General features: G+C 39.7%; 1 protein-coding gene across 12 annotated transcripts in view; it reads right to left on the reverse strand.

Annotated features, from left to right (window-relative positions):
* Positions 1-25,067, reverse strand: part of DLGAP2 (DLG associated protein 2) — a 471,424-nt gene that overhangs the window by 313,486 nt on the left and 132,871 nt on the right. For 5 of the 12 annotated variants that reach the window (XM_027455142.3, XM_027455141.3, XM_027455139.3 and 2 more), the window contains exon 1: positions 20,745-21,169. The exons of the other annotated variants lie outside the window; for them this stretch is intronic. The gene's annotated coding sequence lies outside the window, so the exon portion shown is untranslated. Of the gene's footprint in view, positions 1-20,744; positions 21,170-25,067 lie in introns of those variants that run through there. 12 annotated transcript variants of the gene reach the window in all.

Genomic DNA, 25,067 nt, shown 5'->3' on the forward strand with positions numbered 1-25,067 from the left:
GAAGGAAAAGACTGATTTTACCTAAGAGTCACCAGTGGCCTGCAAACAGACTAACTGGGAATAAATTAGGCTAGAAATGAGAAGGTATATAACAACCATCAGGAACGTGAGGCTCCAGATAAGTCTTCCAATACACGTAGTCAAGGCAACGAAACTAATGTCTTTAATACAAAGCTGGATTGGTTCAGGGAAGGAATTGTCGAGTGGTTGCTCGAAACAGCAGCATTCCCAGCCCTGATCTCACACATGCCTGTCCCTGTCTTCCCATCAGCTCCACAAGCACAGCAGTAAATAACAACAAATCTCGAAACCAAACTTGCTCTGAAATTACTGATTGTTCACAAGTACCTTGTCTTCATACTGAAAGTCTGAAATTAATACTGCACATCTTTAATGCACCTAAATTGCTTGAAATCTAAAATAGGACAATAAAATTGTTATTCTTCATACTAGGTAGAAGGTAGCAGCTAAAATTTTAAGTGCCAGAATTCTGGCACCTCAAATGTTAATTATCAGTGACTATACAAAGGAAAAAGCTTCACAAGCAAGGGCACTCCTGAAGACAATGGACCTTTGTATTGGCCAAGGTCTTTGCTGAAAACCTCAAGTTCCCTTCTCCTGCCTGTCTCAAAGCAGCTGTGTTGAGGTCTGCTGCCTCCCCAGGTGTATCAACACACACCTGGGAAATAGGAAACAATCCAGACTACAAGAACAGACCCTTGCTGTTTGCTCTCTATTCAGCCCCAGAAAGCATGGAAGTCTCTCATGGGTCAGAAAAGATGGAAAATATTTGAATCCAGGTCCCTGAATCTATTTTGGATGTGTTGGAGTGTCAGAGCTGATAGCAGAAGGACAACTGGGCATTTTTGTTCTTGAGACGTTTTGGGTATATAGGTCATTTCATCCTGAGGTTTTCATTTCAGAAAAAAAAATAAAAATCAGCAGATCCCTTTTTATACATTGAGCACTGGTTTCAATTAAAGAGTATCAAAAGGTTTGCTCATGGATATGTATGAGATTTCATGGACTGAAGAGTTCTTGGTCCTGCTTAGAGCATTCTCCTCTCAGTTTTTAAATCTTATTGGTGGGAGAGGGGCCATCAGTGAAAGGACCTATTTAACCTTTATAGTGTATTATTTACACAGACTACTCAAAGAAAACTAACAGGGCTGTTACTCTAGGTATGATCTCTTTATATGGTTGAATAGTTCTTAGCCTCTTGAAAATACACGATTCATTGTTTTCGATCAGCCGATGATCATAATGATACAAAGAAAAATCACAGTAATTATAGAGCAGTCTTCATAAGAGCTATATTTAATAAGCTATGTTCATCTCTGTTCCAACTCCACTAGCTTCTGTCAAAAGCAAGGATATATTTAACTGTTATGTGCTAGCTTGCATAGCTACAATAATTATTCTTGAGAAAGCAGTAATGCTCTTTGGTCCATTTAGAGGTTAAACCTTGCTCTCTGTGTATGTTAACAAAAATACTGAATAGTTAAAATGAATCAAGAATGCAATAAATGTTCACAGAGTTCAAATAAACCATTCTTTCTGAAATGTCATATAAAAAAGGCTAGATTTTATTTTTCGCTTTTCAGTTTGGCAACAAAAAGGGTAACAAAAGGTAAGCACTTACATATATGCGTATGCATGTACACATACATGTATCTATGTGTGTATACATTCTAGGCTGCTTGTGCCTGTAGCCCAGAAAGCCAAACATATCCTGGGCTGAATCAAAAGCAGCATGGCCAGCAGGTCAAGGGGGGAGATCGTCCCCCTCTACCCTGCGTACCCCACCTGGAGTACTGCGTTCAGCTCTGGGGCCCACAGCACAAGGAGGAGATGGAAGTATCAGAACAAGTCCAGAGGAGGCCAACAAAGATGATCAATAGGCTGGAGCACTTCTCCTATGAAGCCAGACTGAGGGAGTTGGGGTTGTTCAGCCTGGAGAAGAGAAGGCTCCAGGGAGACCTTATAGCAGCCTTCCGGTACCTAAAAGGGACCTACAGGAAAGCTGGGGAGGGACTCTTTGTTGAGGATGGAGTGATGATAGGACAAGGGGGAATGGCTTTAAAATAAAAGGGGTTAGGTTTAGATTAGATTTTAAGAGGAAAGTCTTCATTCAGAGGGTGGTGAGGCACCAGCACACGTTGCACGGAGAAGCTGTGGATGCCCCATCCCTGGAGGTGTTCAAGGCCAGGCTGGATGGGGCAGAGTCTAGTGGGAGGTGTTCCTGCCCATGGCAGGTGGGATGGAACCAGGTGATCTTTAAGGTCCCTTCCAACCCAAACCTGCAATTCTATGATTCTATGAAATATATATATAAATATATTGGCTAGAAATACCAACCATTAGCATACCATCAAAGCTCTTTGTTTTTCATTGGATTACTGTAGCATTTAAGAACTAGATTCAACATCAGTAATCCATTAGAAGTTGCAAAAAATGGAAGAAAAAAATACAGTCTTTGTCTAGAGGAGAATACAATCAAAGTATGAGACAGCAGGAGGAGACAGACAGCTGTGTAGCACAAAGAAAAAATGAGAAAAAGAAAGTTTCTCTGAATACATCACAGCACATGAATACATAAGCTGAGCATTAGACATGTTCTGTTGCCATCATCAGGTAGTTTGTGTAAACATATATCAGTTATGAGGCCTCTGCAAATGCTATTTTGAAATGTTTCTGGAAATTTATTTCAATATAATGTGACCCAATAACAAAAACCTCATGTCAGCAGCAAAGTCAGGTGCTATTTTACCTGTTGAATTTAACTGGGGGAAAAAAATCAGACTACACTGCAGTAAGAAGAGGCTGGTTAGTGACTTCAAACTGCTCACTAACATACATCTTCCAGTCTGGCGGCATTTCAGTCTCACTGATTCTTCATAATTAAAAATACCATTTACTTCATAATGTATTTTTAATAAGAAACAGTGTAATTTATTTTGTGGTGCTTTTTTTTTTTTCCTTGTGCTCCTTGCAAACATATTGTGTTCTGCCACACACGTGTTTACTGGTCACTGTCCTGAAGAGAAGCCATGTGCACACCTGGGAGGAAGAACACAGCTTGGAGAATTAAATGTAAAGAATCATCATGCGATAATTCAAAATTAGGGTTGATATGGATATAGGGGGAAAATTCACATAGAAGTTATGAGAGTTCATTGGGGCTAAACAAAAACTCATGTAATAATATTTAAGGCCATGCCAGAACTCCACACTTGTTGTTAAAAAGCATGGAGTATCCCATCATCTTCCCATCTAGTCTACTGCATACAAGATATCCATCTTCCCACCCTGCTATCCAATACAGCTCAGAATTATAGTCTTATTAGTCCCAAAATAACATGTGCTATTCTCTAAGACAAAACTTTGAAAGCATACATTGAGTTTATAGGCAGGCTCACTCACAGGCTTCATACGTGTACGTGCATGTATTTGTGAGTGTATGAGACAAGAGCACTGAATCTATTGATTAATTTCTCATTAAAAGGGACGAGAGTGAAGCGTTGGGAAAATTCTGAAGCAACCTTGTATTGTGATATGCAGAAGAATGCGAGCTGCAGTTCATTGGTGTCTCCATAGAAACAAGACATATTGGAGGGTGTAAGACATTGTCAAAGGACTAAAAAAATTCAGCTTCAGCAGAAAACAGAAAAGCACCTAAGGGATTTTTTTTTTTTTAACTGGGAAAACAAAATTAATTATTCATTTCCCATATATGAAACATCCATTTTCTTCGATGAGTTACTTAATATACATCAGGATAAACTTATGGACTGGCTAATCCTATGATTTTCTAATCCATAAAATCTGTAGCAAATGCATGGTTACACTTCTAAGTATAACACCAAAAAGGAATATAAGTAGGCTCTCAATGAATAATTGAAAGCTGTATTCAGTGTGCTGTTAATTCTCGGTACCATTTTCACACTTGCCTTAGACACATTGCTATGCATTGCTCTGAATATCGGCCCATCTGCAGGACCCTGTCATGGTCTCTGCAAAAAGTGTCCCCAGGAAGATGAAAGGCAGTGGGGAGACATTGCCTCAATATGATGCTAAGCTCCAAACCTACTCAGCATTCCTCCTACTTCCAGGCTCACAGCATGCAGCTGCAGTGACTATTTTTAAGATATTGAACCCCCCCCCGCCCCCCCCCCCCAGTATGGGTTAAAAAAGGCTCATCTCCTTATGCCAGACCTGAAGCTATGGTTTTTCATATGTGACCAAGAGACCTGAGCCAGCTGGTAGCTTCACAAGCCGGGCTGCTTTTCCCTGATTTTCTGCCCAGACCTGGCTGCGGCAGCCTCCGGAACAATCTGCCAGCTGAACTGGCCACACCACCCTTGGCCTCCTCTCCTAAAGATGTTTGTCACCCATGGAGCTGGAGACAACTCTACCTCTGTTACTGCTGAAACTGAAACACCAGAGAAATCAGCTAGCAGTTACCCATCAGGTTGCCCCTGCCCCATTTCCACAGAGGAGTAACAAGGCTGTCAGGTTGCCTCCATTGCCCTAGGCCACAGTTGAAGTATCTTCACTCTACTCGTGCTGCATAATCCAACTGAATTGAATAACAGCCATTAACTTTGGACTGGAGGTTGCAGCATGTTTAGGAGCCTTGCTGACGGTTGCATTGAGAGAGGGCATGTCAGACACTAAAAGAGAAAAGGTCCTCCTGAATAATCAGGCCTTGTTCCTGGTGGTACTGCGTGGCACCATGCCATGGCGATGTCCAACCCTCCCACGACAACTAGCTGCTTCGAGGGAGCTTAGTCACAAAGACGAGGATTAAGGAACCGGATGAAACGCATGAGATTTCCCATCTGCAAATGAGAATTAAGGGCTCTAAAATGATGTATCAGTCAGTGGAAAGAAAAAAAAAAAAAAAAAGAAGGTTTAAGCTGAAAAGAGTTATTTTGGGGAACTTTGGTGTGCATGTCACATAGCCAAGTTCTGTACACAGCACCCATGTTAGCAGAAATATTCAAAGAACAAAGTGGAGGCTAAGTATTATGTATCTTTTTTTTTTTTTTTTTTTTTTTAAATCAGTTCTGGCTTTCATCACAAATATCCAGGCATTAGAGCTCTGTCACAGGATGCAGAGTAATTCTCTAGCCCTCTACAAACTTGCATCAGGATGCACTCAAGAACAGACACATGGCTGTAATTAATAAAACATGGTATATTCCACTAAATGCAAAACACAAAAATGGGAGTACAAATGACTCTGGCTCGTGTGTGTCCAGCTGCGCATTTCAACATTTGTGAAAAGTCAAAAATTCTTGCTAATATATGACAGAGAAGTGTGAAGGGAAAGGCACGCACTTACACTACCAGAATATGTACATGTTCTCCAATCCATGCACTAGAGCTGAAAGCACTTGCTTACAGTCACTTGTCTTTCTCAGACAGGATCACAAGCACATAGCTGCCTGCATAGGGTCATTTTCCAGCTAAATATCCCTGAAAAAGTGAAAATTGATAAGTACACATGCAAAAGGAAAATATTTTAAAAGATCTGGAAGATTAACATCACCTATATTTTCTGAGGATAAAAAATACAAATTACTGGGATTTATTTCTGCTCTTAAAAGGACCAATATAAAGGCCTTGCCAGTGTTTTTTGAGGCTTCTTATAATCACTGGTTGTCAATATATCATCCTATGCCTTTGCTTGTATGTGCCGTTCTTCCCCAAATAATCTGTTTTACTGATGTCAGGGCCATTTCTCATGCAAGTAAAACTTACAGAAGGAATAAGAGATATCACCAAAACCATGTTGTTCTGAAGGACTCTGTGCTAGGCTGCACCTTTAAGGAATCTCTTAAACTTTTTTTTTTTTCTTCATACAAAGAAACAGGCAAAAGAGCTGTGTGATCTCTAATATTCTAGCTTTACATCCTTCACGGTGGTCACAGCTTTATCCTTCCGTCTTTCTCTTAGGCACTGATGTAAAATGAGGAAAGGATATACTAACAGGAAGTTTCTTTTCTCTTTCTTGTACCTCCTACCCATTTTCCTAACAAGTCAATTAAAAAGGGAAATGATTAACACTGTCACTATACATATTACTTACTATTAAAAGTCAGATCAAAGGGGCACTAAGAAATGGCACTCAGAAAGGAAAAGTTATGGTGCCATAACACCTGGTACAGTCGCTGATGTCTACATCATGACCATGTATTACTGCAATTCCAGATTAAATTAGATGAAATTGTGATGACATAGCTCATGAGAAAATTAGCTATAGCCTAACCAATAAAGTCTTTATTATCTGTGAAGTACACTTGACACTTATTTTTCCTAAGTATATTTCCTAGTAGCCTATCCAAACCATCTGAATAAATGCTTTATCCATCACAGTTTATAGCTGCTTTCTTCGATATTGGAGATTTATCACATCAAAAGTACATATCTGCACTGTGCACTGATGAAACTGAAGCATGATTCTGACATTAGCAGTATACCTTGTGTTCCCAGTAATGACTCAATTTGTTTAGTCCCATCATGCTTACATGCATATATGAAGACAACTTGCACACTGGAGAAACGAGAAAGGATCATCCCATACACTCTCACTCTCACTAGTTCAGCCAAGAGGCAAATCTATCCCCAAACCTAAATGTTTTGATTTTATATAGCAAACATCAGTGACCCTAATGAGCTGTTTGCTCCCAAGACTATATTAGAGACAATGCTGAGGGAACACAGCTGAATTTTCCTACTCTCAGTTCTAGGAACAATGAGATCAAAGATATGTGCCAGATCCTCTGTGGTCAGATTCCAGATGCACATGGATCCAAATTTTCCAGAGATCCCAATTATCTGAGTAGCCAAAGCTGTCTGAGTCAGCACAGGATATATGAAGTCGTAGCACAGTTACTGGAGGAAAAATATTGACCACATTGGCTGTCATAGAATTTGGACACACACAGCTATCAGAGGGGGAAAGAAAATAGTGAATAAATTTTATGAAAGATTGTAGACTAACTGCACTGTGTCCATCATTTAGGTCAGTGGTTACGGCTGTAGCATAAGACTGCTAAATAATGGGTTTAATTCCATTGTTTGCCAAGGGCTTCTTAAGAGATATGAGGGAAGTTAAGAGAGCCTTCATTTAATACTTTATAAAGGGATAACGATCTTTCTCCACTTGAGACATGTGCTCAGATGAAGACTGAGGCAGGCTGTTGTAGTATGAAACAGGCTCACATTAGTTTTTATATATATATATACACACACAGACATACGTAGGTATGCATATACCCAGTAATGGACCAATGTCAAGGACCACATATAGTAAGTTTGGATAAATGACCCAATGTCATGTGCTTTTCCAAAAATTTGAAAGCAGCAAATCTTATTTAGAAGGGGAGATGATTTTGTAAATATAAACATCTTCACAATATGCTTCTTAAATTCATTGGGGACAGCACAGTGCAATATTCTTCCTTTAGGTATTTTACCTCTTTGGCATATAACATATTGATTGTGAGCATATATAAGTGGGTTCATTTGTGCTTTTGCATTTTGTATTTTTAATGCAAGCTTCTTTGAACGACTTTACTACTTCCCTTAATTAAAATAAAATAAAGCAGAAAAGGGACACATTAATTTTCCTGCCAGAGTTGCATTTAGCCCTGAGCACTCTGAACCAGGCACAGCAATGCACAATATGTTGCATAGTAATTCTGCCTGAGTAAAGCTCCTGATATTGAAGAATAACCATACATCCAAGAGACAGTCAGCCTCAGACACAGACAGATTGACACAGCGTGGTGCAACTTTTTTTGTCCAGAATCTGGAAGTGCCTGCTTGTGAAACTTTGGCAAGAGTAAGTCTGCACCATGTGCATCTCCTTGTAAGTTTAATTGTCTGTATATAAGCTATTAGTCTACCTTCAGGAGTTACTTTTCTTAACGTTCTCCTCCTTCTTTTGCAGCATTCTGGCTAAATGAAGATGACTATATCAGAGAAATTAAAGCCAATCAAAGGTAACTTGAGGATTTTGAGCAAGCCTGAAGCCAGAACCAATGAGTAAGATAAAAACAATTTTGGCTCCAAACTAGTACTGCTATGTCACAGGCTGAATTGTCAAAGGCAGAGGTTCTCAACAATTTCCTTTGGTGTGGACCACAGCTCTTCAAAGCTAACATGCTCATCTTCTGACATCATTGCACCATAGTGCAGACCTCATTCTCTTGTGTTCCCCATTATTCTATCTTCCTTGTAATAAATACTGGAGTTATGATTGATGAAAGATTTATCTATCTATCTATCTATATCACAGAATCACAGAACCATCTAGGTTGGAAGAGACCTCCAAGATCACCGAGTCCAACCTCTGACTTAACGCTAACAAGTCCTCCACTAAACCATATCACTAAGCTGTACATCTAACCATCTTTTAAAGACCTCCAGGGTTGGTGACCCCACCACTTCCCTGGGCAGCCCATTCCAATGCCTAACAATCCTTTTGGTAAAGAAGTTCTCTCTCTCTCTCTCTCTCTCTCTCTATATATATATATATATATATATGCATCTAATAAAAAGTTGCAGTAAGAAACAGTGTGGTCAATCCTGCTGTAACTTCACAACAAATCTGCAGCAAAATCAGAGATTTCTTAGAATTTATACACTGATTACTTATCCAGTAACAATAATCAAAAGAATGCTATATAGACAAGTCAGGACACCTACAAAGAAAAGCCATTTACTGAAAATAGGCACAATGCATTTCACATCTCCACCTTGCATTTCAGAACCACAGTACAATGAATCACCACATATAGCTGGTTCTTTGGGTGGTGTATCTATCTCTCTGCTAAATAGGATCAACTGTTTGTGGGCTGAGGTTAGGACACAGGGCCACATGCACTGCCCTGACTTGTACAGTGCTGGATGCATGCTGTATTGCCTCGCAGGGTCTGGGTCATGCTGGAGATGAAAAAAACAACAGTACAACATGAATCTCATTGCTTCTTTAGATATATTTTTCCTCATATTGAAAAGTTTTTAAAATAGTTGATCCATGCTATCAAACTTGAGTGTTTTTTGTTTTGTTTTGTTTTTTAATTTTGTTTTGTTTTGATTTTGGTAAAAAGTACAGGGGAATAATACCTAAAAGAGCATCTTTATGAACTGAAACACTATGAAATCTATCAAAATAGTTATGCAATATTTCACTTCACTAAAAAAATGGGTTTCCTCACCTGGAAATTTTCTGTGACACTTTTAAAAACCCATGCAACAAAATCTCCGAAGACATCAGAATAAAACAGATTAAGTTTTAAAGAAATTCGGGACAACTTTGAAATTTCAGATCAGGGTTCATTTTTCATCCAGGTCTGTCCTACACTGTTTCTCTCTCATGAGAAAAAGGCAGGATGCAACTGCAGAAAAAGCTTATAATACTGAATTTTCTATTTAGTTTGCCTACACATCATTACCTACACATCACTTGTATTACCTAAGACTCTTTAAACTGTTGCTCTGTACTGTGAAAATCACATATATTAAGAACTTTATATTTTAAACATTTCCGAAAAAAGCACTGTACTGGGTGTAGGTGGCAAGGTGCTGGCAGTGGGAGGCTGCAGGGGTGGCCTCTGTGAGAACGAACTGGGAGCTCCAGAACAGCCCCACTGCAGGACACAGCTGAGCCCATCAGCCAAGCTGATGGCACATCTAGGAAAAGGTATTTAAGAAGGGACCAAAAATGCTGCATGGGCAATGAGGAGTGGGAGTGTGAGAAACAGCCCTGTGAACATCAAGGTCAGAGGAGAAGGAAGGGGAAGATGTGCTCCAAGCTCCTGGGCAGAGATTCCCCTTCAGATGATGTAAAGCAGGTATTTCCCTCATGCTTTGGTGGATGTGCCCTGAAGGACGTTGCAGCCCATGGAGAGGAGCCCAGGCTGGAGCAGGTTTATCCCAAAAGACTGCACGCAGCCTGAGGGAAGGATCTACGCCAGAGCAGGGGAGAAGTGTGAGGAGGAAGGAGAAGCGGAGAGGAGCCATCATGGACCCACCACAGTCCTTAATCTCCTCCTCCCCTGCACATTCTCATTGGGGTAGGAATGAAGGAGCAAAGTTGGGCCTGGGAAGAAGGAGACTCTGGGGAGAAGGTTTTCTTTAATTTGTCCCCATTTCTCTCTATCCACACCTATTTGTAATCTGCAATAAATTGAATTACTTTTCCCTGAGTCGAGGCTGTTTTGCCTGTAATGGTGAGTGATCTCCCTGCCTTGAGCTCAACCCACAAGCTCTTCCATCTTATTTTCTGCCCCATTCTGTTGAGGTGGGGGAGTGGGAGAGTGGCTGGGTGGGCGGCTGGCAGCTGGTCCAGGTCAGCCCACCACAAGCACTGAAGACAGAAATATACACTGTTCTAGCAATTATGTGCTGCATCACATCAGATACTTTGTTAATTAAATGAAAAGCACTGTTTTAAGTCATCAATACAAACATACTTTAGAATTGTAGAGGCTTGTAATTATAGCTCAGGATTACAGAAGAGGTTAACAGATAAATGTTTATCTATCTTTTTACAACAACATTTCATAAAATTGTTAAATAACTTGGTGGAAAATGCACTGCTCCTGGTTGCTTTCTCCAGACTGAGCACTGTGGAAGCCTTCTGCTGTTGGAGGTTATCTGGCAAGTTTGAATAGCAGTGTAGGGACAGGGATGCCAACACTCTGCCTAGACAACTGATCTTGGCATTGGAAGGGGTACGTTTAACCCCTGCAGTACATCAGAAGCAAGTGAAAGAAAGATACCATGAGCGGAGTAGCTGGGGAATGGACCATTTTCTGGGGATAAGCAATCAAGTCCATGCTAATGCAAAGGGAAATCAAATCAACTCCCCAGACTAAGCCTTAGTTACAGTGATGTAAACTGGAATAATTTAAACTAATGCTGTTGTGATTCAAAAGATAATCTGCTTCATAAGATGCTAAATCACTAACCCCTCCACCAAAATGGATCACAGGTTTCACAAGATTTAAAAGCATGTTTTTATTAATGTTCATGAATCAACGTTGTCTTGCTGAAAATAAGGATATTTCAGCTCTCGATTCAGTTTTATGCTTACTTCTTGAGCAAAAGGCTTACTTTTTCCCTCTCTAAACAGCATATGCTACTTCTTTCTTATTACCATGATACATCTGTCCAACATCTTTTATTCTTGCACTATGCTAAGCTATGTTTTTTTGTTGTTTTTTTGTTTGTTTGTTTGTTTTCATTTAATGTTGCTACTGTGCTTACCAGTGCATCACCATTTTTGTTTTATTCTTGGTTTAGTAGAGAGAAAAGAAAGCTATACAAAAGTCTCCAGAAAACCTCTCCAGCTGATGCACAACTGTTGCAATTCTGATTTGCCCAGGTCCCTTTTGAGGCCTCCATAAATAAAGTGCATGAGGAAAACCAAGTGAGTTTTAAAGCTTTCCATCAGCATCTTCATTACTATTATGCCTAACCTTGTTTGAATATATGAAAAGCGGATAACAGATTCCCACAGCTTCCTCATTTACTCCCTAACCCCATTAATATGATTGCTAAGAGATTTTTTTTCATAAGTCAGTCAAGGCCAATGTCATAGCTTAAGATGACAATGTGTTGAGCAGAACGAAGCAAGATCTAGGTGAATGTCAGGGTACCCTTACATCAGATTTTGCCTAACACCCCAGTGATTTGACGGAGTGGGTCTATAAGCTTTTGCTAAAGAGTAAGCAAAGATCACAATAACATCGTTCTGAAAACAATCTATAGAATACTCAGTCAGGTGCCTGGATCAGACTACCAATTTTGTAGGTTTAGAGGAGCTTCAGTAGATCCTCAGATCCCTTTACATATACTGATTTTATTCCTCTCAGATTCTGTACAACTTCTTCCTAAGAGTGTCCTTCATTTGAGGAGAACAGCTGCTAGCAAGGTAATCACAGTGTCCCCTTCTGTGTCTGAAACAGTCACTAGGAATCCTGCTCTCAATTATTTTTCTGTTCATGACACATCACAGCTGCATGAAAAAGACCACTTAAATTTAAGCATGAAAACATTAATTTAAAACGTTTTGTTTGGAGCAATCTCTATGAGCCAATATCCAATACTGTTTTGATCTGTTCACAGATTTCAATGTCTCTGAAAAAATTCCGAGCACGTCAGCTTTGTCTGAATTCCCTTGGAGCAGGGGCACAGGTGCCATACCCACATCTCTGGGAGCTATGCGGTCCCCCAGCCTGCAATTCCATGGACATCTCATCTTTTCAAAACCAATTGACTACCCCAAATCAGATTCTTAATGGCAAACTACCTGGAAATTCAAGTGCAGCCTCTTTTATTTTCACAGAAATCCATTTGAAGGCAGACAGTTAAACTTACTTGTTATGACCATTTCACATGAGTGAAAATTCTAGAAAGCAAAAAAATATAGTATTTCACCCTTGGGGAATAGTGGGAAAAAAAAATGTTTATATTGTATTCTGAAAACTGGTAGTGAAATAAAAAAAAAAAAAAAAGATATTGGTTGATCTCATGATAACTAGCTGCTAAAAGTATTTGGAACTGAAATCAATAGAATAGGAATTGTGCCATTAAATTAACATTATGGCAATACTCTTGAATCATAATGTCAGATATCTGGGGTGAATTCCAGGGCTGAATGCTACTTATGCATATCAGCTTTCCTCTTTCATTCTCATGCCCAGTGCAGGAGGACACACATGGTGCCTTTGGGGCTATCTGCTTTTCTCGATGTTTCAACATTAAGATACAAATACATGCAGAATGTATTGAAAAGTTGCATTTAGAAGAACTTCTTTACAATAGTCTTCAATCTACTCAGACCAGTGGCACCATGTCTCATATATTTTCAATTTTCAAACCTTTACTTTTGGAAGCTAATGCAAACCTAGATTATATATTAGGCCTTTAAGCCTGTCCTTGCTTGACTACTCCTAAATCTAAAGAATTGCAAAAACATGGTTGAAGAAGAGGTTGAAAAGTGAGCACAGTAGTGGCCAGGCTCCCTTGGTGTCTACACTAATTTTCACATGCCAAGTCTCTTTCACTGGACTTCTTCAACCAGACTTCCAGCAAACTGACAGGAGCAAATCAATGGAAAAGCATGCCCTTCTGTGAGGATAATTTCCCCTTCCTCGGCATAGACAGAAACATTTATGGACACCATCAGATGCAATTTCTATCAATTTATGTCGGCAGCACTTCCCAAATATATCAAGTGGCCAACTCCTGTGCATTTATCTCAAAGAAGACAGCCTTCTGCTACCTGGTGAAGAATTACCATCCCTACTTCACAGAGGATTGACTTGCAAAGAAACTGCATGGCTTGTTAACAATCAAAAATGTTTTTTTCAGTACAGTCATATCTCCACCCTCCACTACGTTGCCTGACAAGCTCCTTCTGCTTTTCTTTAATCAGCCATAATGTATACATCCCAGACTTTTTTTTCACCAAATATCCAAGTATTAATTCATTGTTTCATCTGCTATTAATGTCACAAGCAATTAAGTGAAAGAAAAATACCTGAATGAGAGAGATTAACCTGGTAAAGACCTAATATGACTATTTTGTTATTTTTCTGAAAAAAATCATGTATTGCTTTCCCAGGGGCTCAACTTGCAAAGATCAGAAAAAACAGTGTCATTGCATGAAACGGTGAGGACTGAAGTATTTATGAACTGGTTAATTTGCAGCCCTGGGTCTGGAGGAGGCTGTTAATTATTCATATACAAATTAGGAGTGGAAAATGTATTTATCAATAAGCTTATTCACTTCAGAAGTCCATCCCTATACAACAGTTATTAGTCTAAAACCCATCTCTTACTCACTTGGTTATTAAAAATGTGAACAGTTGCTGAAAGGGCTTATCTGTGGATTGCATGCCCACCTTTAAAACAGTTCGGTGAGGAGCCCAAGCCTGTAGGGTGTATGCAGCCATGGAGCGGGGCATGGAGCAGAGGGAGGGGAGGCACCAGGAAGTTCTTGGCATCCTCCCTGGTTGTCATGGTCCAGGCTACCTGGCAGTACCTCAGAGGAGGCACAAGCTGCTCTGTCTGCTTCTCTAACTGAAAGCGTGTTTTTGTACATGAACATGAGATCCAAGGAGAACAAGAGAGATCAGAAGTGAATCTCAAGATTACATTATATTAAATATATATCTATTCCTTTGCTTACTTGTATCCATAAAGCCTCATGCTCAAATCAGACAGTGAGAGGTTTAATACAAGGCAGTTAGAGTCTTGACAGCTTTGTCCTATCTGGGAATTGTGAGCATGATAAGAAGCAGGCACTCCCTGCACAACCGGCACAGGAGGGATCCATCAAAGCAGAGCTGCAACTAGCTTCAAGGGAGACTGAACACAAAAGGCTGAGTTGATGTGCACAGTCCTGGGAACAGGGGTTTCCTATGTCAGAAAGCATTTCATTTTTCCCACGGGGCCTTATCCCCGAGCCTGCTAAAAACAAGGGGAAGCTCATATTCATTTTCATCTACAATGCACTCACACCGGTGCTGATTTCTCTTATAAGGCAATGCTGCATTACAGGACACAATGCTAATTTTAACACAAATAGATTAAGAACCTTGTAACTGATTGCCATGAAGCTACACACAGGTTTTCACTGCACCACACTCTGTGGGATGTAATTCCACAACCACCTGTCAGAGCACGGCCGTGGACCTGTGCAGGAGGCCTGCAGAGCACCCAGAAGACTGCACCATGCTACTGCATACCTTAACCAAAAAGTGTCTCAGGGCATCTGACTTCTCTGCCACATTACTTAAAAATCTTTACATTGCGGCAGGTGTGCTGGTGTTGTTAGCTCAACATCCCAAATCTGGTTTTGTCTGTTTCATCAGCCTGCTGAATCCATTTTGACAGCTGCACTGTCAATGCTAAGGAACAGTGCTTGCATTTGCTTCCACCTATAAAAGCGAGGTCATACCCATATGGTGCTTTGTGCCAGGAAGTCCTCATCCTACATTTGAATTATAGGTGCTGTTAGAATGGGAATTATAATCAAGCCACCCTGTTTTGCAGGAATATCAAAGAGAAACACCCTATCTGAACTGACTGCAAAAATCTTGCAGATACTTATCCCCTTGCGGGAGGTTATTAATTGGTTATCCCTTGTATTCCTTTTAGGAATCCAACATTTATATCAGGTAAACTTATCAAGCTAGTAACTATTTCTTTGGCTGTACATCTGATTTAAGAGGCTCTTACTGGTAGTTGATCTTCCTGCTTGTTCCAGATCTTTTCCTGTACCAGCCTCAAAGGCCCCACGTCGTGCTGATCAACAAGTTATCTGCTGTGCTTGGAAGTGGAACTGTGAAACGGTGCATTCAAAGAAAATGGAATTATGCAAAGGAGAGAAAAAAAGGAAATAAAGATTTTTTAAAGGCCCACTTAGCCTTTCTCTGTGTGCTTTCGAAAAAGCCAGCCACTTCAAAGCCACTGTGGTTTGGAGCGTGGTCCCAGAAAGAGCCGAGTCAGCACAACCGGGGGCGCTTTGGGCAGGGACTGGGAAAGAACAAGTGTCTATGGGCAGGATGTGAACCTCTTCAGATGGCTCTGCTAAAGGAAAAATGAAATAGTGCCACAGCTTAAGCTAAAGTAGGGGGGAGATAAATGCTCAGCGGGCTGTTCAGAGCAATAGCACAAATCATCTAATTGTAAGACATAATTTAGGCTTTTATTATGTCTATCAAGAGGTATACAGATTATGTATTTATCAGAAAAATACCATTGACTCCAAATAATCAATAATATCAAGAGTCCCTATGAGATTCAGCTACTTCACCTGCCAGTCTTTTTGACATTACGGTATTATTCCTCTTGCTTTAAGATGTTTTCTTCTTTCAGCTGCTACTAAGCCTGCACAAATGGGAAGGAGCCAAATGATTGCACTGAGGAAACAGTGAGGCTGAATAGATACAAAATGCTGTCAAACACACCGAGTGAACAGAAAAAATATGCCTTTAATTTCTTTTAGTTCTTGCCTATTACTTCTACCAGCAGTTGGGCAGGGGGAGAGGGAAAATAAATCAGATGTGAGAAAGATTGTCGGGATGACAACACCACACTTAAAGAGATACTGATAACATTTACAGGATTAAAAATGCATGAAGAAAGCTGTGTCTAAAAACTAACTCCTGAAGAAATGTGTAGAAGAGCCCCCCAGTTCTGTGCCCTCTCCTATCCTGCTGATGTGAGCAGGGAGGGATGTGAGGCTCAGGGGCGTTTAACTCAGTCCTCGTCTCCAACAGCAGAGAGACAGCACAAAAAGGGCTTTCTAAGAACAAGAGCCTCCCAGCAGAAGTCCAATTCCACCAAAAAACAAGACCGCAGCAATGCCCAGTCCTCAAAGCAATGCTGAGCCCACTGCCCCCTCCAACCCAGCAGCAGATGAACTGCCTCTGCTCGGGTTTGCTTGTCGTCACCTACAGGAGGAGCCACGGCAAGGGAGTGACGGTCACTTTGTGCTGAATTAATATCTCATCATGAACACTAGTGTGGCTTTTTGATCCTCTGCTGTGAAAGTAGAGAACTCCACCGAGGTCCTGGTGGCAGGGTGCTAAACTGTACCCCTGGGGAGCCCCCAATCCAGGCATGCACCAGTGGTGCCACTGCAGGCCTGGTCCTACAGGAACATCTGTCTTGGCCTGCATGGCCTGCCCCTGGCCCTCCTATCCCCGTGGGCAAAGCACACAAGGTCTGGAGGATTTTGTCCTCCCCCTGAGGCAGTGGGAGGTTTCTGCCTGCAAGAACAGCACTTGCATCTGACAAGTGGAAAAGCAGCCTGATATCTTCTGGCCTGTGTTATTAAGTGGTGGGTTGCCCTCATCATGATCCCAGTTAAGCCAGTAAGTGTTTTGCCAGCAGCTTCAGCAGAAGCGTGTTCAAGCCCCAGGTACCAAGGATTTGATGGTGGCAGGTCACCTAGAAAACGAACTGAAATTTATAAAGGATAGTGCTGCTGTCATATCAAGAGACAGAGTGGTAAGGACTGGGAGGACAGACAACACATGACTGTTTTCACGACATGTTACTATACAGATCAGCTGAAACTTGTACCTGGTAACAAACACCTCTCTCAGAAATTGCATTGAAATGTATGATCCTGACAAGATTTTCTGCTTCAGATCTCTTTCTCTCTTTCTGTTGATAGCCAATGGTTACCTTTAAATCTTCGATACAGCAAGTAAAGGTTTCTACCACAAACGCTGTAGTAACATTTATTAATTGCAAACTGTATCTCTCAGGACGTTAATGGTGACTCTGATGCAGCTTCACTTTCCTTCAGCAAAAGAAATCTTCGCATTACTATGTGGTTTTCTCTCTATACCACTAACTGCTCTCCTATGCGGGTTGTCTGACAGTAACAGACTTGTTACCCTATTTGTACCTCTGTAATATGCTGCTAAGAGGAACTAATAGCTTGCTAAGCAGAACGACTTTGCTGCTTTCTGCATACTTTGTTGGTATTCACACTGTCTTGAATTTTTGGGCTTTAATATCAATTTTGTTCATGTATCTGTCAAAGACAATTAAATTATATGACAGCCACAATCTGTATTGGACCAATCCATGCAAATCTTTCGTTGTTGCAGGTATGAATATTTTATATTACACAATAAGAAACTAAAAGCCATGCAATTTGATTTAGCCACAGGGTCTCCAGTCAAGGATGTGTGGTTTTGCAAATAATCCAGCCCTCTGCACTGACCTTGAGCCGAATTTTTGAAGAATATATATTTAAAACAAAATATTGCCTGGGGTATTTAGAGAAAATGAAGCTGGCACAGACAAACCCCGTGCCATACTAAACTCTTATCAGTGAACACAACTTCCCTTTAAAACAAGCTTAAAAAGCCATTTGGTTTTCCTCACAACTATAGAATACTTTACTAGGATTTTATTTTTGATAGCAAGGAATGTGGACCCCTTATTCCTTCCTTTGTGTGCACACTTAACTCCCGTTATATTTGTGTCAGAGACTTCTATTTATACTATATTCATAAAACTTGAATGTACATAAGTGCAGCAATTCTTGATTTTCCCTGATGTGCTCCAGCTCAAATTCAAGTCTTTCTCCTCAAAAAAATAATACAAATAAAATAAAATAAAATAAAAATCAAATTATCAACTATAAGAACTTATTGCAGCGATGAAGCTTAGAGCATAAAATTACGTATGTAAGAACAGGAATTCCAAGCATATAGATCCAAAAGTTTTCAGAAAAAATGTCTGAGATTTATAACATATTGGTAATATAAGAATTAAACAAGTAATCCCTATAAGAAAAAATTATGGAGCATAGCTAATATAAATGTTATCTATGTTTTGCAGTTGTATGACTCCTGGATATATCAATTACAAACTTACTAGATAAAGCAAAAGTGGAACATGGTATGCTCTGTACTACAGTCATTCTTCCTTCTTTATATTTGTTAAATTCAACTAAGAGCTGTATATACTGTTTTAAACACATTGGGTGGAATGCTTTTATTTATGTCATTCGGCATGCTTACGACTCTAATTATATTGATTATCTTTCCTATTATTTAAAAATTACTTTATTGTTTTTGAAAAGCTGCTGCCAAATCTCTTTTCCTTTAATGGAAAATCATACGGCAGATGCAAAATAGACAGCAAATTATTATTGCAATTAAAAAATAAAATAAAATAATAGGCAGACTACAAGAAGCAATGACTACACAATCATTTCTTTACATTTATTCTCTACGTGATGCACCCTGCAAACCGCCCAATATTTGAAATTTGATCAGCTAAGCTACCAGCGGTTGTATGCCTGAATTACAGAGCATGTAATTTGGCCTCTATATCCAGTACATGCCACTTTCCTACAGCTTTTGCTTTACATGCATAAATGAAATCTGTGGAAATGTCTTCATTTTTCTAGATCACTTTAAGCGGCATTTGCAGTGAAATAACTTCCATGAAACACATTAAGCAGATCTAATTATGCAGTTCTGAGAAGAAAATAGCCTGTACTTAGTGTTGTTCTTTGGCTTTTTTTGACAAAAGCAAAGGATAACGTCTGGCAGAGTCCTACTGTTTGATACACTCATGTGCTGTTGCACCTCCACTTGCCTTCTAGCATTTTAAAATAGGATGTTTCATTCAAAAAAGGATGCTAGTAGTCACAAAAATGACTAACCGCATAGATCTTATACACCTAGTACATATTGTTTAACTGCTTGTACATTTCTGGAGACACATTTTAAAGTGCACTGCGCTGGGCACTCGTGATCATGTCGATCACTTGTTGCTAAATTAAAGGGATGTAGGCTGTCTCAAATGACAGGGAAACATGACAGATATGGATCCAGGAACTAATTATCAGCAAATGCGAGAGCTGACACTAAAGCATGCCTGTAAAATTATCACACTGGTAATACAGAAATCAAACCCGAAAACTTCTCAGCAGAAGTGGAAAAGCCACGGTAATTACAACTTGTGAACTGATGACAGTCAGCCTCTACCTTTGTTCTTATTTCATACAGACCTGATTTCTTTTTCCCTTTCTTGGCTCTGTTCCTGAATTAACTTTTAAAAAGCCATCTATCTTACTTGAACATCGGAAGCCGATACTGGCAAATGCAAATGTATTGATTTTATTGATTGACTGATTGATAGGCATATCCAAAACCAGATGGGCTACCCCTCGGAAAGTTTAAGACATGGAAGAAAAAAGAGACAGAGAGAGGGAGAAGGAGACTACTTCCCAAATCCACACATTTCAAGCCATCTGAACACTGTTCACTTGCGGCAAAGTTGCCCAGCTCTAAAGCCAGGGCTGAATGAATCTCACTAAAGGAGACCTAGTAACCCAGTGATCCTTCAGACCTCTGCTTCAGACCGTTGTTTCCTGAAAAAAATCTGGTATCAGATTTTACCCTTTCTGTATACTTGATGTTAGCTGTCTGAAAGAGTGCATGTTATGTGCATGTGTGTGATCACAGTCCTATTTTAAAGCTCTTCAAAGAATATTTCTGCCTGATACCATTCTTGTCAGCCACATTTCTGTAACACAGAGGTTCCTATCGCTGTGCAGCGAATATGTGGGGTTTTTTTACTCTTATCTCATGTAGTGCACTTGATAAGGGGTACTACTGAATCTTCTTCTGCATGCTGCATTACAAAGAAAACTGTCTTTTTGCAAGGCATTTTCTCTCCACTGCTTGCACAGAAAATAAAGGCTCTTGTAACTGTTCAGACCTGACTATGAATTCTCAAATGAAAACTGGAACCCTTCTACTGTATCTGAAGTATAAATCCCCCAAAGATTCTTGCCTCTCAAATCATACTCGCTGTAATAAAGGTTAATATTGGACTGAACTTATCGTATTCTAGCATCACATGTGAAGTTCCAGATCTGTGTGTATGATCTATTTTCTTCTTCATTGTTGAAATTAAAGAATAGGACAAAACACTGTATATATTATTAAAAATAATAGAACAAGAGTATTTTACTTAAAGACAGTTCAAACCTACTGCTTTCATGAGGAGGAAAAAAAAAAACATGGTGCAAAGTACCGGGGGGAGGGAAGGGAAGAGCATCTGTTGAAAATTAACTACTTCAACATTAATTAACACATAATTTTCTACCTGATGATATAGTATTGTAGAAAGTATAAATTGAAGGCACAAGAGTAAGAAATGAGTCATCTTTGACTTACCGTATCAAAGACTATTGCTGTATTGCAGTCAGCATCCAAATACAGAGCATGAAGCTTCTCACAGATCAGAAAAATATGCAATCAAAGAACGAATCACATTCATTGTAAAAATAAAGGCCAGAGATTAGAGTACGTATCCAAGGGTCTGGTTAGTCACAGCTTTGACTAGCCTGCTACAGAGCTCTGCAAAACAAGTATACTGCAGCAGTGTGGCAAGCATAGGATTGCAATGCATGTCCCATATATTCAAGCATAATAGAAAACATGGTCTGGAGCTTATTCCATGTGGAAGTGGGGTTTGTTTTATGCAGGCTGAAAAAAGAGATATTTTTTTCCCACATAATAGAATTAGAAATGAAGATTTTTCTTGATTATTGTACACAATAATTCCCCAGGATATCAATTACATAAAGCAGGTGCCTCTGTCTCCTGTTTCCCAGATAAATGCCTGTAATCTCATTTCACAAATGATCCTATTTAGACAGGAGCCACCTATTGTGATGATATCATTTGCTCTAGTATCCATAAATGGGCAACTTCCTACTAAACGTCATGACCACTGACGACACAAATCTTTATAATATTGAGTGGGCAGGGTGGTTGATGGGGTCCCATCAATCTACAGCAGCTTCTGCTGATGAGATCTCACGAAACCTGCAGAATCATCTAAAAAGCTGAAAATGAAGAGAAACAGTAAACCTGTCTGGTGGAGCTCATTACAAATAAATAAATAAATACATTTAAAAGGAACTGGAGAGGTAGTAAAGGCAAATAAAGCATAACCACACAGCAGTGGCACCTTTTCAAATGCCTCATGCACTCACAAGGCTACTGGTAGATATGAACAAAATCACTCTCAGTTAAGAAGTGCAGCTGCCAATTTCCTTTTAGCAGATCCTAAGGACTGTACATACTCTTTCCTTGCAACTGCAAAATATACACTGACAGCAAAAAGGACCGATGCTTCAGTGATGCACAAATTAGCCCACTCTTAGGGAATATTTTTAGAATTAGCAACTGCTTGTCACAGTAGCTTGGAATATGAACTCTGTAACAAAATCTCCTCAGACTGTTTGAAATCCAGTCTCCTAGACCGGTTTGCTTCATGCTCTAACTGGGTGGATCATACATGAATTTAATTTCCCAGATCACTGTTTTCATAAGAAAAATCATTCCATTAAATACATGAATTTGGGAAATATTACGATACAATTAGCAGAAATTAATTTCCATCTGCCTGCACATGGAGCTTTGAGGAGAGGTTAAGGTGATGCAGGGTTCATTGGCTTCCCCACCCTTTCCCCAAGGGACTCAGTTGCTCCTAGTGGCTAAAGCAAATTGCTGAAGAATCTTGTGTTGAATATTTTTCTTGGCAGAAGTTGGCAAGAACTTCAAAACAAAGCCCCCAGTTTCAAAGAAACAATATGAGAGCATTTTTCAATGTTATATCTCCACAAATCTTGGTTTACATAGTCCTGCTTTGAACAGACAGCACAGCATCCAAACAACTCCTTTTTACTATACAGGCATAACATGATCCATCCATATTACTGTTCGGGCAACACTCACTAGAACCCCAGTCAGGCTGGGGATTTGGGGCAGAAAACTTTAAAGTTTAAAAGCACAGAAACTGTGATGCCTGTCTGTATGCCTGATGTGGTTCTACCACAACAGGGTCCACTTCTTGAAATCCAGCTTGCCCACCAAGCACAGTGCTTGTAATACCTTTCATTCACTTCATAGCATCTTTGGGACAGGGGTCATCGTCTGCTAAATTTCTGTATGATAAATAGAGAGGGTCCCAACTGCAAGCAGTGTAAACGTTAATAATAAAAGCAGTACTGCCACAGTGACTCACATCAGGTCTAGATGGGGTGAAAGGAAAATATGAGCACAGCATCCATAGCTTCAAGACAAAGCTATGCTGTCAAAACAGAAAAGTCAATGGATTTTCTGAAAACACCCTAAAGAGATGAACTCCTTCCTCAGAGACAAAAATCAATGGAGCAAACTACTTCAGAGGACTAAACAGCAGTTGAGACATGAGCAGGTGCTTTCCTTCTCCCTCCTGACCCTGCTCATCTTCAAGGTAGCACTAGCTGATCTCCCTAGATAGGCTGTCTTGGCAATGCCATAAATGTTGATTTGACTCAGGGGATCATAACCCCTTCATTTCAGTACTGGGTGTAAGTAGAAAAGCACATACTCTGCATGTCCAGATGGCATAAATATTTTCCACATGTTTTCATGACAAAAGATAAAGATAACACAAGAAATGGTTAGAAAGTGGAAGCATGTGAGAGCGTAACAGAGATTGATGGTCCAGAAGTTTCTCTCTTGTCTAGATAAAAAATGATGAAATGTGAGTGAGGAGAAAAAAAAGGCAGAAAATAGCTTAAAAGAATATTCATCATTGTTCCATCAAACTCGGTCCTGCCTTGGGAAAAGCCAACTGTCAGATTTTCTTGGTAATGTACAAAGACTTACAAGGCTCTTCCAGACCCTACTAGGAAAGCATGAATTTTCTTAAAGCAGTATATTTTTGAGCATCTGAGCTACTCTTCATTAACCTAGTTTTGAGCTTATCAAACATGCAGTAATGAGCAAGAATGGCCTTCCCATACAGAGCAGGATGTTAAACATGGTCCAGTGGAAGATACCCTGACGGTTCTGATCTTTGCTTAAAGACGCCTGGACTTTATAGGAATAAAGAGATGGGGACATGATTTCCAAGCTGTTCCCATTTGTGTTGGAAGATACTGTGAGAAAATACCCCAAACATATTCTCATTTTAGGAATGGGCTTAAGGATTATACTGAAAAGAGTCACTTTAGAGAAAGGAAAGCTGCTGAACTGGGTGCAGGGGAAACTGCCGTAAGCCACAACATCCAATGTTAAGCAAGCAACCAGTGGACATGTGGCAAAACTGCAGACCACACAAGATAGTGTTCTGCCACTATGCCTTTGCTTTTCATATGAGATCATAACAAAAGAATTGAGACCCTAACAAAGAAGTTGGACTACCTTTGAAATTCCTACTTTCCTGCTGTCTTCCTTTTATTAGGCTTATTCTTTTCCAGCACACTTGGAAATGAAATCTCTCCAGACATTTGGGCCAGTCTATCAATCTGCACGTACCTGGGCAGAAAATAAGCAGACAGGACTTTGTTTAAAATGTTTAGACCTTGCACTAATGAGAAGTGGGACCCAAGTAATAAAATACCACTGGATTTTCGAAACTCCATTCTGAAAGGGAAGAGACAGCAAGGTGTTACCTTCTCGCATTATCACCATTAGCACCATGCTTCTAAACACCTACTGATATTTTAGTAGATAGTATCTTCAAAGAAGAGACGGAAGAAACTGCTTCAGTTAAATAAGCTTTGTCTGCTTATTTGAGTAGCAAGAAACCCTGCCATCTCCAGTGTCACTGTGGCATATATTAACTAGTGGGAAAACATGGAGATGATCAAAAATTATACTGAAAAAATTGCAATGCCTTCCTCTTTAAACTGCAGACTACCAACAATCAATGCCAATAAAAAGTGTATCTTATGTGTCATCCTTTTGCAGACATGGAGTAGGACAACAGTTACTGCAGTTTGTGCGATGCTTCCTTTAATTGTGTTAGTAAGATCTGCCCTTGTTTGTGTCAATTAATGAGGAACATGCAAACTAAGACAAAGAAAAGCCTCATAAGAACTTGCACCTCCACTCATTTCTATGGCAAACAAACAGGAAAATTAAACAAGGCTCTTGGACAAGGAAAGTTTAATCTGCTATCCTTTTCTAATATTTGCAGTCAGGATCAGAAACACTAAAAGCTAAAATGTGAATCCTCCTTCTTATAGCTAGGTCTATTGTGCCTAAAACCTCTTGAGTATTTGAACCTAAGTGACATGGCACATTGGACAGACATTACTACAAGATGCATTGCTGTACCTAAGCAAACATTCTTCCTTAAATCTCTCTGAGATTCATCACTATGGCTTTTCAACAAGGCCACAGAAAACTCCAAAGGGGGATTTCAACCTCTTAAAGCCAAATGCAATTTGGCATAATATAATAACGATGTGAAGAACAATCTATGGGTTTTAATTACTTGTCAAAATCCTATTACCCAACAAAATCTAGAAATACCTATTGTCAATATCAGATCTAAATGAATTCTTAGGAATATCAATCCCAATATGTTGTTGCTTAACAGACAAAATAATCAGAAAAAAACCTCTGTTCATAAGCTCATTTCTATACCACCAGCTGCAGTGCTGGTACCTCAAAGAAAACATGAATGTTCATTTTAATTTCACACTCCATTAGAAA

Source organism: Anas platyrhynchos, chromosome 3 (assembly GCF_047663525.1).
Source record: "Anas platyrhynchos isolate ZD024472 breed Pekin duck chromosome 3, IASCAAS_PekinDuck_T2T, whole genome shotgun sequence".
Taxonomy (NCBI): Eukaryota; Metazoa; Chordata; class Aves; order Anseriformes; family Anatidae; genus Anas; species Anas platyrhynchos.